Below are 12,410 nucleotides of genomic sequence, written 5' to 3'. Positions count from 1 at the left end.
CGGGAAAAGGGCTGGCGTTGTTTTTCGGGGGTCTGTGGGCCAGAGTCGTTGGCTGTCTCCTGAAATTCGGCATTGCTCTGGATGCCTCCCAGAGCCCAGCTGGCACCAGCGCCGGGTCAGGCTGGTTTGACACTTCCAAGTACCTCCTGCAAACTGACACCAAGAACCTGGCCTGGTGAGTATTTTTTACCCCGGAAAAGGGACGAAATTGGTGTTCGGAGGGCTGTGATTCGGAGTGGCTGGCTGGCTCTTGAAATTCAGCATTGCGCAGGATGCCTCCCTGCCGCAAGCTGGCACCAGCGCCAAGTTGGGCTGGTTTGACACTGCCAAGCACCTCATGCAAACTGTCACAAAAAACCTGGGCTGGTAAGTATCTATTACTTGGCAAAAGGTCCGGTGTTGGTGATCTGGTGCCTCTGGGGCAGAGGGGCTGCCCGGTTACTGAAATTCAGCATTGCGCAGGATTCCTCCCTGCTGCAAGCTGGCACCAGCGCCAAGTCAGGCTGGTTTGACAGTGACAAGTACTTCCTGCAAACTGACACCGAGATCATTTGCTGGTGAGTAATGTTTACCTGGGAAAAAGGTCCGGCGTTGGTGATCTGGTGCCTCTAGTGCAGAGTGCCCGGCTGGCTCCTGAAATTCGGCATTGCGCAGGATGCCTCCCAGACGCAAGCTGGCACCAGCACCAAGTTGTCGCCCTGATTTTTTAATATTTTCTAAGCCTTCTGATGTTTACCTCCTTGTGGAGAACTTTCTCACACACTTTCTGTAGATAGCACATTGTTTTGCATTCCTTTATGGAGGAGGAGACACTTGATGGACTGTTAGTTTTTCCAGTGTCATTGGAGAGGTGGCACTGTCACCCTCTAATCCACTGTCACTTTTGGAAAACTATAAATATTAGAGTCAGAAATAAGCTTTCTCTTATGCTCTTCTCTTCAGAGCAAGGTGTGCGTCTGCTTCTTTCGTGTCCGGTAGCAACACCAAGTCAGGCTTGTTTGACAGTGACAAGTACCTCGTGCAAACTGACACCAGGAACCTGGGCCTGGGGAATGTTGTTTACCTGGGAAAATGGACAATATTAAAGTTCTGTGACCTGTGGGTCAGACTGGCCAGCTATCTCCTGAAATTCGCCACTGCGCCGGACGCCTCCTAGACGCAAGCTGGCGCCAGTGCCACGTCAGGCTGCTTTGATAGTGCCAAGTAATTCCTGAAAACTGACAGCAAGAACCTGGGCTGGTGAGTATTGTTTAACAGGGAAAAGGGATGGATTTGGTTTTCCGGGGCCTGTGGGCTGGAGTGGCCGGCTGGCTCCTGAAATTCGGCATCGCGCAGGATGCCTCCCCGACGCAAGCTGGCGTCAGTGCCACGTCAGGCCGGTTTGACAGTGCCAAGTGGCTCCTGCAAACTGTCAGCAAGAACCTGGGCTGGTGAGTATTGTTTCCCAGGGAAAAGGGACGGATTTGGTGTTCCGGGGCCTGAGCGCAGGAGTGGCTGGCTGGCTCCTGAAATTCGGCATTGTGCAGGATGCCTCCCAGAAGCAAGCTGGCACCAGCGCCAAGTCAGGCTGGTTTGACAGTGCAAAATACCTCCGGAAAACTGACGCCAAGAACCTGGGCTGGTGAATAATATTTCACGGGAAAAGGGCTGGCGTTGTTTTTCGGGGGTCTGTAGGCCAGAGTCATTGGCTGTCTCCTGAAATTCGGCATTGCTCTGGATGCCTCCCAGAGCCCAGCTGGCACCAGCGCCGGGTCAGGCTGGTTTGACACTTCCAAGTACCTCCTGCGAACTGACACCAAGAACCTGGCCTGGTGAGTATTTTTTACCCCGGAAAAGGGACGAAATTGGTGTTCGGAGGGCTGTGATTCGGAGTGGCCGGCTGGCTCTTGAAATTCAGCATTGCGCAGGATGCCTCCCTGCCGCAAGCTGGCACCAGCGCCAAGTTAGGCTGGTTTGACACTGCCAAGTACCTCCTGCAAACTGTCACAAAGAACCTGGGCTGGTAAGTATTTATTACTTGGGAAAATGTACGGTGTTGGTGATCTGGTGCCTCTGGGGCAGAGTGGCCGCCCGGTTCCTGAAATTCAGCATTGCGCTCGATGCCTCCCAGATCCAAGCTGGGACCAGCACCAAGTCCGGCTGGTTTGATAGTGCCAAGTACCTCCTGAAAACTGTAAGCAAGAACCTGGCCTGGTGAGTATTGTTTACCAGGGAAAAGGGACGAATTTGGTGTTCCGGGGCCTGTGGGCAGGAGTGGCCGGCTGGCTCCTGAAATTCGGCATTGCGCAGGATGCCTCGAAGACCAAATCTGGCACCATCGCCATGTCAGGCTGGTTTGACCGTGATAAGTACCTCCTGCAAACTGACACCAAGAATCTGGGCTGGTGAGTGTAGTTTACACAGGAAAAGGGCCAGCGTTTTTGTACCAGGGCCTGTGCGCCGGAGTGGCCGGCTAGATCCTGAAATTCGGCATTGCGCAGGATGCCTCCCAGAAGCAAGCTGGCACCAGCGCCAAGTCAGGCTGGTTTGACAGTGCAATGTACCTCAGGAAAACTGACACCAAGAACCTGGGCTGGGAGTACTGTTTACCTGGGACACAGGCCGGCGTTGGTGATCTGTCTCCCTTAGTGCAGAGTGCCCGGCTGGCTCCAGAAATTTGGCATTGCGCGGGATGCCTCCCAGACGCAAGCTGGTACCAGCACCAAGTCAGGCTGGTTTGACAGTGCCAAGTTCCTCCTGCAAACTGACACCAGGAACCTGGGCCTGGGGAATGTTGTTTACCTGGGAAAAGGGACGATATTAGAGTTCTGAGACCTGTGGGTCAGAGTGGCCAGCTAACTCCTGAAATTCGGCATTGCGCAGGATGCCTCCTTGACCCGAGCTGGCCCCAGTGCCAAGTCACGCTGGTTGGACATTGCTAAGTACGTCCTGAATACTGTCACCAAGAACCTGGGCTGGTGAGTATTGTTTACCTGGGACAAAGGCCGGCGTTGTTGATATGGCTCCTCAAGTGCAGAGTGCCCGGCTGGCTCCTGAAATTCGGCATTGCGCAGGATGCCTCCCTGCAGCAAGCTGGCACAACCGCCAAGTCAGGCTTGTTTGACAGTGCCACGTACGTCCTGAAAACTGACAGGAAGAACCTGGGCTGGCGAGTATTGTTTACCAGGGAAAAGGGACGGATTTGGTGTTTCGGCGCCTGTGGGCTGGAGTGCCCGGCTAGCTCCTGAAATTCGGCATTGCGCTGGATGCCTCCCTGCCGCAAGCTGGCACCAGTGCCAAGTTAGGCTTGTTTGACCCTGCCAGGTACCTCCTGCAAACTGACACCAGGAACCTGGGCTTGGGGAATGTTGTTTACCTGGGAAAATAGACGATATTAGAGTTCTGAGACCTGTGGGTCAGAGTGGCCAGCTCACTCCTGAAATTCGGCATTGCGCTCGATGCCTCCTAGACGCAAGCTGGCCCCAGCGCCAAGTCAGGCTGGTTGGACATTGCTAAGTACGTCCTGAATACTGTCACAAAGAACCTGGGCTGGTAAGTATCTTTTACTTGGGAAAAGGTCCGGTGTTGGTGATCTGGTGCCTCTGGGGAAGAGTGGCCGGCCGGTTCCTGAAATTCAGCGTTGCCCTCGATGCGTCCCAGACGCAAGCTGGCACCAGCACCAAGTCAGGCTGATTTGACAGTGCCGAGAACCTCCTGCAAACTGACACCCAGATCATTTGCTGGAAAGTAATGTTTACCTGGGAAAAAGGTCCGGCGTTGGTGATCTGGTGCCTCTGGTGCTCACGGGCCGGCTGGCTCCTGAAATTCAGTATTGCGCAAGATGCCTCCCAGAGCCAAGCTGGCAAAAGTGCCAAGTCAGGCTGCTTTGAAAGTGCCTAGTACCTCCTGCAAACTGACACCAAGAACCTGGGCTGTTGAATATTGTTTACACAGGAAAACGGCTGGCGTTTGTGTTCGGGGGTCCGTAGGCCAGAGTGGTTGGCTGGCTTCTGAAATTTGGCATTGCGCAGGATGCCTCCCAGACGCAAGCTGGTACCATCACCAAGTCAGGCTGGTTTGACAGTGCCAAGTTCCTCCTGCAAACTGACACCAGGAACCTGGGCCTGGGGAATGTTGTTTACCTGGGAAAAGGGACGATATTAGAGTTCTGAGACCTGTGGGTCAGAGTGGCCAGCTAACTCCTGAAATTCGGCATTGCGCAGGATGCCTCCTAGACCCAAGCTGGCCCCAGTGCCAAGTCAGGCTGGTTGGACATTGCTAAGTACGTCCTGAATACTGTCACCAAGAACCTGCGCTGGTGAGAATTGTTTACCTGGGAAAAGGGACGGCGTTTGCGTTCGTGGTTCGGTGGGCCAGAGTGGCCAGATAGCTCCTGAAATTCAGCATTGCTCAGGATGCCTCACAGAGCCCAGCTGGCACCAGCCCCAAATCGGGCTTTTTTGACAGTGCTAAGTACTTCCTGAAAACTGTCACCAAGAACCTGGGCTGGGAGTACTGTTTACCTGGGACAAAGGCCGGCGTTGGTGGTCTGGCTCCTCTAGTGCAGAGTGCCCGGCTGGCTCCTGATATTCGGCATTGTGCAGGATGCCTCCCTGCAGCAAGCTGGCACCAGCGCCAAGTCAGGCTGGTTTGACAGTGCCAAGTCCCTCCTGAAAACTGTCAGCAAGAACCTGGGCTGGTGAGTATTGTTTACCAGGGAAAAGGGACGGATTTGCTGTTCCGGGGCCTGTGGGCTGGAGTGGCCGGCTGGCTCCTGAAATTCGGCATCGCGCAGGATGCCTCCCAGAAGCAAGCTGGCACCAGCGCCAAGTCAGGCTGATTTGACAGTGCAAAGTACCTCAGGAAAACTGACACCAAGAACCTGGGCCTGTGAATATTATTTCACGGGAAAAGAACTGGCGTTTGTTTTCGGGGGTCTGTGGGCCAGAGTCGTTGGCTGTCTCCTGAAATTCGGCATTGCTCTGGATGCCTCCCAGAGCCCAGTTGGCACCAGCGCCGGGTCAGGCTGGTTTGACACTTCCAAGTACCTCCTGCAAACTGACACCAAGAACCTGGCCTGGTGGGTATTTTTTACCCCGGAAAAGGGACGAAATTGGTGTTTGGAGGGCTGTGATTCGGAGTGGCCGGCTGGCTCTTGAAATTCAGCATTGCGCAGGATGCCTCCCTGCCGCAAGCTGGCACCAGCGCCAAGTCAGGCTGGTTTGACACTGCCAAGTACCTCCTGCAAACTGTCACCAAGAACCTGGGCTGGTAAGTATCTTTCACCTGGGAAAAGGTCCGGCGTTGGTGATCTGATTCCTTTGGGGCAGTGTGGCCGGCTGGTTCCTTAAATTCAGTATTGCCCTCGATGCGTCCCAGACGCAAACTGGCACCAGCACCAAGTCAGGCTGGTTTGACAGTGACAAGTACTTCCTGCAAACTGACACCGAGATCATTTGCTGGTGAGTAATGTTTACCTGGGAAAAAGGCCGGCGTTGGTGATCTGGTGCCTCTAGTGCAGAGGGCCCGGCTGGCTCCTGAAATTCGGCATTGCGCAGGATGCCTCCCAGAAGCAAGCTGGCACCAGCGCCAAGTCAGGCTGGTTTGACAGTGAAAAGTACCTCAGGAAAACTGACACCAAGAACCTGGGCTGTTGAATATTGTTTACACGGGAAAACGGCTGGCGTTTGTGTTCGGGGGTCTGTAGGCCAGAGTCGTTGGCTGGCTCCTGAAATTCGTCATTGTGCAGGATGCCTCACAGAGCCCAGCTGGCACCGGCGCCGAGTCAGGCTGGTTTGACCGTGCTAAGTACCTCCTGCGAACTGTCACCAAGAACCTGGGCTACGAGTACTGTTTACCTGGGACAAAGGCCGGCGTTGGTGATCTGGCTCTTCTAGTGCAGAGTGCCCGGCTGGCTCCTGAAATTCGGCATTGCGCAGGATGCCTCCCAGAAGCAAGCTGGCACCAGCTCCAAGTCAGGCTGGTTTGACAGTGCAAAGTGCCTCAGGAAAACTGACACCAAGAACTTGGGCTGGTGAATATTGTTTCACGGGAAAAGGGCTGGCGTTGTTTTTCGGGGGTCTGTGGGCCAGAGTCGTTGGCTGTCTCCTGAAATTCGGCATTGCTCTGGATGCCTTCCAGAGCCCAGCTGGCACCAGCGCCAAATTGGGCTGGTTTGACAGTTCCAAGTACCTCCTGCAAACTGACACCAAGAACCTGGGCTGGTGAGTATATTTTACCCCGGAAAAGGGACGAAATTGGTGTTCGGAGGCCTGTGGTTCGGAGCGGCCGGCTGGCTCTTGAAATTCAGCATTGCGCAGGATGCCTCCCTGTCGCAAGCTGGCACCAGCGCCAAGTCTGGCTGGTTTGACACTGCCAAATACCTCCTGCAAACTGACACCAAGAACCTGGGCTGTTGAATATTGTTTACACGGAAAAAGGGCTGGCGTTGTTGTTCGAGGGCCTGTGGGCCAGTGTGGATTGCTGGCTCCTGAAATGCGGTACTGCGCTGGATGCCTCCCAGAGCCCAGCTAGCACCAGTGCCATGTCAGGCTGCTTTGACAGTGCCAAGTACCTCTTGCCAACTGACACCAAGAACCTGGCTTGGTGAATATTGTTTATCTGGGAAGAGGGACGACATTGGTGGGCGGAGGCCTGTGGGCCGGAGCTGCTGGGTGGCTTCTGAAATTCGGCATTGTGCAGGATGCCTCCCAGAGCCAAGCTGGGACCAGTGGCAAGTCCCGCTGGTTTGACTGTGCAAAGTACCTGCTGCACACTGACGACCATATGCTTTTCTTGTGACTATTGTTTACCTGGGAAAAAGGCCCGGCGTTGGCGATCTGGTGCCTCTGATGCTGAGTAGCCGGCTGGCTCCGGAAATTCGGTATTGCACAGGATGCCTCCCGGGCGCAAGGTGGCACCAGAGCCAAGTAAGGCTGCTTTGATAGTGCCAAGTACCTCCTGAAAACTGACAGCAAGGACCTGGGCTGGTGAGTATTGTTTACCAGGGAAAAGGGATGGTTTATGTATTCCGCGGCCTGTGGGTTGGAGTGGCTGGCTGGCTCCTGAAATTCGGCATTGTGCAGGATGCCTCCCAGAGCCAAGGTGGGACCAGTGCCAAGTCAGGCTGGTTTGACAGTGCCAAGTACCTCCTGCAAACTGACGACCAGATCCTTTGCTGGTGAGTATTGTTTACCTGGGAAAAAGGGACGGCATTGGTAATCTGGTGCCTCTGGTCATGAGGGGCCAGCTGGCTCCTGAAATTCGGTATTGCGTTCGATGCCTCCAGAAGCCAAGCTGGAAACAGTGCCAAGTCAGGCTGCTTTGATAGTGCCAACTACCCTCTGCAAACTGTCACGAAGAACCTGGGATGGTAAGTATCTTTCACCTGGGAAAATGGCTGGCGTTGGTGATCTGGTGCCTCTGGGGCAGAGTGGTCGGCTGGCTGCTGAAATTTGGCATTGCGCAAGAGGCCTCCCAGATGCAAGGTGGCACCAGCAGCAAGTCAGGCTGGTTTGTCAGTGACAAGTACCTCCTGCAAACTGTCACCAAGAACCTGGTCTGGTGACTATTGTTTACCTGGGAAAAAGGCCTACATTGCTGTTCAGGGGCTTGTGCACCAGAGTGGCCGGCTGGCTCCTGAAATCTGGCATTGCGCAGGATACCACCCAGAGCCAAGGTGGCATTAGAGCCAATTCAGGCTGCTTTGACAGTGCCAACTCCCCCCTGCAAACATGATGCCTAGATCCCTGGCAGGTAAGTATTGTTTACTTTGGAAAAGGGCCTGCGTTGCTGATCTGGTGTTTCTTGTGCGGAGAGCCTGGCTGGCTCCTGAAATTCGGTATTGCGCAGGATGCCTCCCTGAGCCAAGCTGGGACCAGTTTCAAGTAAGTCTGGTCTTACCGGTTCAATTAGTTCCTCTAAAGTGACACCAAGAACCTGGGCTGGTGAGTATTGTTTACACGGGAAAAGGGCCGGCTTTAGTGTTGCGGGGCTTGTGGGCCAGAGTGGCCGGAGGGCTCCTGAAATTCGGCATCGCGCAGGATGCCTCATAGACACAAGCTGGCACCAGTGCCAATTTAGGCTGGTTTGACAGTGACAAGTACCTCCTGCAAACTGACACCGAGAACCTCGGCTGGTGAGTGTTGTTTACACGGGAAAAGGGCCGGCGTGTTTGTACCGGGGACTGTGTGACGGAGTGGCCGGCAGGCTCCTTAAATTCGGAATTGTGCAGGATGCCTCCCAGAGCGAAGCTGGCACCATTTCCAAGTCAGGCTCCTTTGACAGTGCCAAGTACCTCCTGCACACTGACACCTAGAACCTGGGATGGTGAATATTGTTTGGAAGGGAACAGGGCCAGCGTTGGTGTTCGGGGGCCTGTGGCCCCTAGTGGCTGGCTGGCTCCTGAAATTCGGCATTACGCAGGATGCCTCCCATAGCCAAGCTTCCAACAGTGCCAAGTCAGGCTGGTTTGACAGTGCCAAGTACCTCCTGCAATCTCACACGAAGAACCTGGGCTGGTGAGTATTGTTTACCTGGGTAAAGTGCCGGCGTTGGTGTTTGGGGGTCTGTGGGCTGGAGTGGTCGGCTGGCTCAAGAAATTCGGCATTGCGCAGGACGCCTCTCAGACCCAAGCTGGCACCAGTGCCCAGTCAGGCTGGTTTGACAGTGCCTAGTACTCTCTGAAAACTGACACCGAGAACCTGGCCTGATGACTTTTGTTTGGAAGGGAACACGGCCAGTGTTGGTCTACGGGGGCCTGTGGCCCCCAGTGGCCGGCTGGCTCCTGAAATTCTGCATTGCGGTGGATGCCTCCAAGAGCCAAGCTTCTACCAGTGCCAAATCAGGCCTCTTTTGCTGTGCCAAGTACCTCCTGCAAACTGACACCAAGAACCTGGGCTGGTGACTTTTGTTTACCTGGGAAAAGGGCCGGCGTTGGTGTTCGGGGTCCTGTGGCCCAGAGTGGCCGTATTGCTCCTGAAAATGGGCACTGCGAAGGCTGCCTCCCATACACAAGCTGGCATCGGTGCCAAGTCAGGCTGGTTTGACAGTGCCAAGTAACGCCTTCAAACTGACACCAAGAACCTGGGCTGGTGACTTTTGTTTGGTAGGGAAAAGGTCCAGTCTTTGTGTTCCGGGGCGTTTGCCCGGGGTGGCCGGATGGCTCCTGAAATACGGCATTGCGCAGGATGCCTCCACGAGCCAAGCAGGCACCAGGGCCAAGTCAGGCTGGTTTGACAGTGGCAAGTATCTCCTGCGAACTGACGCCAAGAACCTGGGCTGGTGACTTTTGTTTGGCAGGGAAAAGGGCCAGCGTTTGTGTCCGAAGGCTTGTGGTCCAGTCTGCCTTGCTGGCTCCTGAAATTCGGCATTGCGCAGGCTGTCTCCCACAGCCAGGTTGGCACAAGTGACAAGTCAAGCTGGATTGACAGTGCCAAGTATCTCCTGCAAACTGACTCCAAGAACCTGGGTTTGTGAGTATTGTTTACCTGGGGAAAGCTCTGGCGTGTGCATTTTGGGGTCTGTAGGCCGGAGTGGCCGGCTGGCTCCTGAAATACGGCACTGTGCAGGATGCCTCCACGAGCCAAGCTGGCACCAGCGCCAAGTCAGGCTGGTTTGACAGTGCCAAGAACCTTCTCCAAACTGACACCAAGAACCTGGGCTGGTGAGTATTGTTTACCTGGGAAAAGGGATGGTGGTTTTGTTTGGGGGCCTGTGTTCCAGAGTGGCCAGCTGGCTCCTGAAATTTGGCTTTGCGCAGGATGCCTCCCAGATCCATGGTGGCACCAGTGCCAACTCGGGCTGGTTTGACAGTCCAGGGTGGCTCCAGCAATCTGCCATCAGGAACCTGGGCAAGTGAGTTTAGTTTCCCAGGGAAAGGAGGTGGCCTTGCAGTTTGAAGACCTGTGGCCCGGAGTGGCTTGCTGGCTCCTAAATTTCCACATTGCGCAGTATGTCTCCCAGTCTCAAGCTGGAACCAGGACAAACTTGGTCTGGTTTGACGTTGGCAGGTGGCTCATGCAATTTGCCATCAGGAATGTGGGCAGGTGAGTTTGGTTTCCCAGACAAATGGACAAGCATTTGTGTTCCGGGGCCTGAGGCCCAGAGTGGCCGGCTGGCTCCTAAAATTACACCATGCGCAAGATGCCTCCCACACCCAAGCTGGCACCTCTTGCAACTCGGACTTGTTTGACAGTGCCAAGTGGCTCCTGCAATCTGACATCAGAAACCCGGGCCGGGTGAGTTTTCTTTCCCATGGAAAGGGTCGGTATTTGTGTTCGAAGGCCTATGGCCCACTGCGGCTGACTAGCTCCTGAAATTCCGCATTTTGCAGGATGCCTGCCGGACCCAAAGTGGTACCACTTGCAGCTGGGGCTTGTTTGACAGAGCCAAGTGGCTCATGATTTCTCCCTTCAGGATGGCGGGTGGGTGTGTTTTGTTTCCCCGTGAAAAGGACTGGCGTTTGTTTTCGGGAGCCTGTGCCCTCGAGTGGATGCTGGCTTCTGAAATTCCGCATTGCACAGGGGGCCTCCCAGACCCAAGCTGCCACCAGGGGAAACTCATTCGGGTTTGACAGTGCCATGTGGCTTCAGCAATCTGCCATCAGGGACCTGGGCAGGTGAGTTTTGTTTCCCAGAGAAATGGACCATCATTTGTGTTTCGGGGCCTGTGGCCCAGAGTGGACGGCTGGATCCTAAAATTACACCATGCACAGGATGCCTCCCAGACCCAAGCTGGCACCACTTGCAACTTGGGCTGGTTTGACAGAGCCACGTGGCTCCTAGAATCTGCAATCAGGCATTTGGGCGGGTGAATTTTGTTTCCCAGTGAAAAGGGCCGGCGTTAGTTTTTGGGAGCCTGTGGCCCAGAGTGGCCAGCTGGCTCCTGAAATTTCGCATTGCACAGGATGCCTCTCAGACCCAAGCTGGCACCACTTGCAACTCGGGTTGGTTTCACAGTGTCAATTGCCTCTTGCAATCTGCCATCAGGAATGTGTTCTGGTGAGGTTTTTTCCCAGAGAAAATGGCCGGTGTTAATATTATGGGGCTTATGGCCCGTAGTGTCTGGCCGGCTCTTTAAATTCCACATTGCGCAGGATGCCTCCCAGACCCAAGCTGGCTCCACGTGCAACTCGGGCTGGTGAAACATTTCCAAGTGGCTCCCTCAATCTGCCATTAGGAACAGGGGCGGGTGAGTTTTGTTTCCCACGGTAAAGGGCTGGTGTTTGTGTTTGAAGGCCTGTGGCCTAGAGTGGCCAGCTGGCTCCAGATATTCCACATTGCGCAGGATGCCTGCCAGACCCAAGCTGGCACCGTTTGCAGCTCTGGCTGGTTTAACATTGCCAGGTGGCTCCTGCAATCTGCCATCAGGAATGCAGATGGGTGAGTTGGTTTACTGGTGAAAAGGGTTTGCTGGTTGGTGCTCGAGGACTTGTGGCCCAGAGTGGCCGGCTGGCTGCTGAAATTCCTCATTGTGTCTCAGACCCAAGCTGGCACCAGTGCTAACTTGGGCTGGTTTGATAGTGCCAAGGGCCTCCTGCAATCTGCCATCTGGAAACCCAGGCCGGTGAGTTTTGTTTCCCAGGGAAAAGGGCTTATGTTAATTGTCAGGGTCTCTCTAGAAATAAAAGTAGCCAAAATATTGGGCTGGATGATTTCAAAGGCTATGTACTAATGTCCAAACGCTTGTTATATTAGTAATGTGTGGACTAAAAGTTAAAGCAATTCTGCATATCTCAGTTCAAGGTATCTTGTTTCCTAATGTTCTCACAAACGTCTGTAAATAAACCTCTATTTATCTGGGTTTGCTTTATCCATCTAGATGTACCTTCTGCTTCTTTCCACTGTATAAGAATGTTTATGAAACGATTGGATCACCTCATGCAAACTTCTATACAAGAGAGAGAAGCCAGTAAAGAAAGGCAAAATTGTTAACTGCAGGGATACCAACAAAACTAAACAAAAGAACAATACCAATTAACCCCCCCCCCCCAATTTTCTGTGAAATTTAAAGGCACAGACAAGAAAGAACAACTGCAAAATTCTCACTAGGAAAATGCATTTTTTCTGGCTCAAGTATTTTGTGGTACATTTTTTGCTGTTTTCTCCTGCCAAAAATCTTAACCATTGAAGGTGTCCCTTTTCTTTTTCTGGAATACAGCTTGGAAGATCACCATCGGCAGTGTCATTGCTGACAGGCTGCCATTCTCAGAGGTGTCCAGCTGAAAGTCCTATAGCTACTGATTTGCTCTGTCACTTCATTATGGCATGACTTAACCACTTCCAGTTTCAGCACCTGAAGTTGCCCAGCCCTACAATTCTTTACCCCTTGAACGGTTATATAAGCTCCCTCGAAACTAGCATTTGTAAGTACATGAAACTATGCAGAATTTGCACGATGAGATGATGCCAAATGAGTCAGGCCGGTAGATC

General features: G+C 53.8%; 1 protein-coding gene and 1 pseudogene across 2 annotated transcripts in view; both read left to right on the top strand.

Annotated features, from left to right (window-relative positions):
• LOC127060964 (uncharacterized) overlaps positions 1–1,156 on the top strand; it is a 113,891-nt pseudogene extending 112,735 nt beyond the window's left edge.
• Positions 1–12,410, top strand: part of LOC127060968 (uncharacterized) — a 1,003,595-nt gene that overhangs the window by 195,175 nt on the left and 796,010 nt on the right. The window lies entirely within an intron of this gene.

The sequence above is a fragment of the Serinus canaria genome, chromosome W (assembly GCF_022539315.1).
Source record: "Serinus canaria isolate serCan28SL12 chromosome W, serCan2020, whole genome shotgun sequence".
Classification (NCBI taxonomy): Eukaryota; Metazoa; Chordata; class Aves; order Passeriformes; family Fringillidae; genus Serinus; species Serinus canaria.
This window is presented reverse-complemented; position numbering and strand designations above follow the sequence as displayed.